The sequence below is a fragment of the Hemiscyllium ocellatum genome, chromosome 26 (genome assembly GCF_020745735.1).
Source record: "Hemiscyllium ocellatum isolate sHemOce1 chromosome 26, sHemOce1.pat.X.cur, whole genome shotgun sequence".
Classification (NCBI taxonomy): domain Eukaryota; kingdom Metazoa; phylum Chordata; class Chondrichthyes; order Orectolobiformes; family Hemiscylliidae; genus Hemiscyllium; species Hemiscyllium ocellatum.
The window spans coordinates 32952525-32958358 of record NC_083426.1 but is presented as its reverse complement, the minus strand read 5'-3'; the positions used below and the strand labels follow the sequence as shown (position 1 = coordinate 32958358).

Here is a 5834-nt window from a genome sequence, read left to right as displayed (position 1 = left end):
CAGTAGGTCTGGCAGCATCTGAGGAGCAGAAGAATTGATGTTTCAGGCAAGAGGCCTTCATCAGGAATTTACTATTGTTTGTCAAGCATTTGGAAACCTTTTGCCCTTAAAAGTAGTTTCTTATTATGGAATGCCTCGAGATAAACATCTAACAGAATGCCATACAAACGTTCAGCTTCTCATGCTCATATCCACCTGTTAAAACACATAATTGAAGTAGTAGCACAGCATTTGGGTTAAGTGGAAATACAAGAGAGAATGGTACTCTTGATAGTAGAACATGAGACTTGGGTGCTATTGAGTTATGTTCAAAGCAGTCAGAGAATATGAACAAGTTAACTCTTTCAAATTCACCATAGGTTTGTCCCGGCTGTTTCTTTAAATTCCAAAATGTTTTGCCTATATTCAGCAGAAAAGTAACTCATATGCAACCAATACAGTTGTGTTTCATAGTATCCCAATCCTTAGAAACCTCCTTAGGCAGTGAAACATGAATTCCCTGTGCTTTACTGTCAACTGGATGGGCAGTGTCTAGTTTTCCTTTGGCCAATTCATTTATTTCACTATTTTCTCAAAGGACATTAAAAACGTCTCCACATCAGTATCCTCAAATTTTGGTAAGAAAATTGAAAGAAAGAATTGAAGCAATTTAAACACTTCCTCACTGGACTTCAGATCAGGACTCAGATTCTCAACATCAGAATTGGCAATAGCATCTGACTTCTCTTTTTCAAACTGCAGAATTTTAAGCTTTTACTTACAATCTCTCTCATTTCTCTTGCTCATTTCCTTTGCAACTCCAACTTGAATTCCTATTTTCCATCCTTTTAATTCTCATTCTTTCACTTCACTTTCCTTTCAGAATTCCATCTGTAACATTTTCATATTCTCTGATTGCTTTGCACATAATGAATATCACCCAAGTCTGATGTTCTACTATTAAGAACACCTGGTCTCTCTTTTTTTCCACTTAATCCAAATGCTGTGTTACTATTTTAATTATATGTTCCATTTGAGCTTTAAAGGTAACTTACTTGTCTCCTCAGTCAACCTGACTGTTGTAGTTTTGCTTAAGACAGTCAGAGAAAACTCTGCCACCTACAGCAAGCTATTTGCAACTTTCTGTCCCAATTCTTACATTCAGCACAAAGCATTGTGTTTGCTTTACCTTTATCACTTCTAATACTACAACCAAATCCTCAGCCTCAAAATAATCCCAGAGAGGCCCAAATCTTTAAACATCACCTAAGTGGGAAAACACACCAATGTTCAAGCATCATTACTCCCAGCATTCCTTAAACATTAACAATTTAATCCAATACTGAAGGTTCCTAAATTATGTGCTTTTTTGACTCAGGTTCACCGATTTCTCTGATCAGTTCCTTGTACTCAACAACAACTATTGTTTCTTACAAATTGATAAGTTCTTTACATGAAACTGTGAACGATCAACATTTAACTTTATAAGCTGAAGCACTAACATGCTATTAAAATCTCTAGGAACACATACAGACTAACACAGACAAAGAACAAAAATGGTATCATGAGTGGATTAAGAAAAAGAAACTGGTAAAAAGCTGTTCAGTGACATCAGTTCCAAGAACTCGCTTTGTTCTCTGTTCTCCCTTCTGCATTCTTTAATAAAGAGCATTGTTATACTTTTTTTTAATAATCTCTTAGTTATTAATTAAAGGTAAAAGCTTACAGCAACTGATGGGAGGAAATAATTTGTTTTCTACGGGCTTTGATAACTCTTACTGCAGAGAGTTAGAAAACAAAAATATGTTCCTTCAGCATCTAGATATTTTATCTCCCTCTTTCATAAGTGTTTAACTCTCTGCTTACGAGCCAGTCAGCAAGTTGATGTCAGCTTTTAGCATCTAAAATAGTGACAACTGCTCAAATCTGTCAGCAATCTGTTGATTGTCAATTCTCACGCTGCACACAAACTCCAGTGCCACGCTGACTTATATCTCTGCCCCCACTGTTTGAAAAGTACCAAATGAAAATACAACTCACAATGAGTTCTAATTACTTGATTTTTGAAAGTACAGCAATGCCTTGCACAGTGCTTGGCTTAAACAGCAATTTCCCCATTTTATTCATGATCTCAAAAAGAGCATGAAGAAAAATTAAAAAAAAGAAAAATGACAAGATGGAAAAAGCTTATAAGATATCCATGATCCTCACTCAAAAGTGAGTTAGAGTTGTAAATAGTATGATGATTTCAATGCTAATAAATAACTCAGAACATTTTAACATTGATCTACTTTGCAGGGAGGTGTTGTATTAGTGTAAAAGTGTCAGGAAGGATTACTGATGAGGAATGCATTTTTGTTATCTTCTACAATATAATGATACATGGATTCTGGGGAGAACAGTTTAGGATCTAGTTGGTATAAGACTGATCATCTGGATTTTCCTCATATTCTTTGTATTGTATACTCATGTAATTGCCACATAGTTGCTACCCTGCAAGCGAATATATCTCATTTAAGGCAAGGACCTCTCCTCATTAGCCAACCAAATGGTTTTCCTCTACCAAGTAGGCCAAGTGAGACCTATAGATTCCCATCAGGAAAGAGGATGCAGATTGTAAATCCACCTGACAGCTCATGATGAGTAGTGCATTAGAGTAATGTACATGCCTTGGAGTGCAGACAACGGTTATTTAGCCCATTGACTGCACCAATCCTCTGAAGAGCATCCCACCCAGACCCACTGCCCCATCTCTGTAAGTCTGCATTTACCTTGGTTAATCCAACTAGCCTACACAGTGCTGAGCATTCATCTTCTAACATGGTCTAGGGTGTTGTGGATTTGATTTAGCTTCCTCCTACATGCTGGCTGCATGTTTTAATGAAAATTATTACACAAGCCTTCAGCAGCTGGAAGAACTGAACATTCAAGAACACTGCAGAAGAGAAAAACATTATGACCAGCTTCAACATGGCTAAATCTACAATTGAAGATATTATAGACCTGGTAAAAGATACACACCAGTAAGAGGATACTTGGAACTCATTGGATTTGAAGTATTAGTCAGTCCAAGACAGTTAAAGGTTGCATCAAGTGTTGACAATCTGTAGGAATAGTTCTGGATCAAAATCGACTGAACTGCAAATGGACATGCTGGGCAAGGGAAACTCTTTTGCAAAATGGTACGGCTTACAGACTGAGAAAGCAACAATTAAGTGAGCAACCTACAGTTCAGATCAAGCATCAGTGCCACAGTGAATGGCTACTGCAAAGTATGGCTATGCTAAAGGAAATTGCTATGGAAGCAATTTAAAATGAGGTTGTAAACTGAAAGTTAGGAAGTCTGATATACAGTCATAGGGGAGTACGTAATTTAAAAAGCTTAAGCAAAAACCTCTAATGGAAATAGAAAGTTTGGAAACTATTGAGACCACAGAAGAGGGGAGAACAAATACTTAAACTGCAGTAAGTGTGAGAAGCTTTTATTTAAACCACACACAGCAGGACTTGTCCAGACAATAACTGAAAGCAACAGGGGTTAGCATTAGAGGTGCAGACAGAGGCAATCATCCAGAAAAAGAACTTGAAGCAATGTGATTAATCTTATGGAATCCCAGAGAGCAGAGTTCACTCTGTAAAGATGTTTAGAGACCTCTAAAACTGCAGGCACTGGGTTTCATTCAGTAATGCCATTAGGAGAATAGGAATTGTGTATTAAGGCTGCAATTTGTAAGGTTTGTTGAAAGAGGGTTGTGTGGCATCAACATAGAAAGAGAGACAGAGTTAATGTTTTGAGTCAGATATGCCTCTTCTTCAGAATTGAAAGTGACTGAAACAAAAAGAATTTCTCAGAGAATGAGGTAGAGTGAATGGAACAGATGGTGAAAGTGTACAGAGCAAAAGACAAAGGAAATGTTAATACTGGTAAAGGAGATATAGAGATATAATAGAGGTGTAAACGATAGATGTGAAAAGAAGAACCTGTTTGCTGAGAGCAAAGCCAAAAAGATACAAACAAACCACAGAATGGTTGAACTCAATGTTGAGTCCCAGGTGCTGTAAATGCCTAAGCAGAAAATGTTCCTTTAAGTTTGTTGGAACACTTTAGCTGGCCCAGGATGGAAGTGTCAGCATGGGAGCAAGATCATTTACTGAACTGGCAAGCAACTGGAAATTTAGTGTCATTCTTACAGTGAGGGAAAACACATTCCTCAAAGCAGTCACTCAATCTGCATCTGCTGTTGTCAGTCTAAAAGGACAGTACGTTGTGAGCAGTGAACGTATTAGACTGGATGTACAGGTGTAGAGATAAAATGTTGCTTAACCTGGAAAGTAGGATTTGCGTCTTGTATCATGAGGTGAAAGGCAAGTGTTACATGTGCTGTGGTTGCTTGGTAAGGTGCCATGGGGAGGGTGAAGAAGTGTTAGCATTGATGAAGGAGTGGGCCAAGGTGTCATGGAAAGAATGGCCCCTCTGGAATGTTGATAGTAGAGAGGAGGGAAGATTGTTTGGTTTTGGTTTGGCTTACAGCCTATAACTGGTCCAGGTAGTATAATGCTTACTATTAAAGGAATTCCAAAATCAACTCTGCGACACAAGGAGAGTCAGATAGTAAAGAACTTATACATGCTTCACAATAAAGAATTCTCATTCTTGAGCACTAAATAATGTTTTGACCTGAATCTTCCTCAAATGGTGGAATGAGTCAAATTAGCTAAAGTCAAAATCCAATTGTTGAAAAATAGCCAGTCATGGACAAACAGGTCAAAGGACATTCAAAAAACAATTGGTGAAAAATTTATGAAGGCTCTCTAGGCTCGTGACAGAACTGTATTTTGTATTGTCAGTAAGATGCCTGGATGATTCCTAGTGGTCTAGGATGCAGGCTTCAAACCTATAGCTCTCTACCAACAGAGTGGTTTAATTCCACCTTCCAGGCACAGTGTGAGTAGGGGTTTGTGTTTAACTAGGCAGCACAGTAGCTCAGTGGTTAGCACTGCTGCCTCACAGCACCATGGACCCCGGTTCGATTCCAGCCACAGGTGACTGTCTGTGTGGAGTTGAGATTAGATTAGATTACTTACAGTGTGGAAACAGGCCCTTCGGCCCAACAAGTCCACACTGACCCGCCAAAGCGCAACCCACCCATACCCCTACATATACCCCTTACCTAACACTATGGGCAATTTAGCATGGCCAATTCACCTGACCCGCACATCTTTGGACTGTGGGAGGAAACCGGAGCCCCCGGAGGAAACCCACGCAGACACGGGGAGAATGTGCAAACTCCACACAGTCAGTCACCTGAGGCGGGAATTGAACCCAGGTCTCTGGCGCTGTGAGGCAGCAGTGCTAATCACTGTGCCACCGTGCAGCCCTGTTTGCACATTCTCCCCGTGTCTGCATTCTCCAGGCGCTCCGGTTTCCGCCCACAGTCCAATGATGTGCAGGTCAGGTGAATTGGCCATGCTAAATTGCCCATAGTGTTAGGTGCATTAGTCAAAGGGAAATGGGTCTGGGTGGGTTACTCTCCAGAAGGTCGATGTTGTCTTGTTGGGCTGAAGGGCCTGAGGTGAAAATGTGTTGCTGGAAACGCGCAGCAGGTCAGGAAGCATCCAAGGAGCAGGAAATTCGACGTTTCGGGCATAAGCCCTTCATCAGGAAGGGCCTGAGGGCCTGTTTCCACACTGTATTGAATCTAATCTAATCTAAAGCTGTGACTATTAACACTGAAGAGTGTTTATAATGCAAGAATCTAAAAAGTTTGCAAGGGATCTGTTAACTGTTATACTCCACTTGATCTTACTGAATAGATCTTGTATCTTCAACTGAAGCAACACAGTTTGCTGAACAA

General features: G+C 39.8%; 1 non-coding gene across 1 annotated transcript; it reads left to right on the top strand.

The window, feature by feature from the left end:
- Positions 1-4833: 4833 nt before the first annotated feature.
- trnastop-uca (transfer RNA opal suppressor (anticodon UCA)) lies at positions 4834-4920 on the top strand. Its single transcript has one exon. It is a non-coding gene; the product is annotated as a tRNA-Sec (tRNA).
- The last annotated feature ends 914 nt before the right edge of the window (positions 4921-5834 follow it).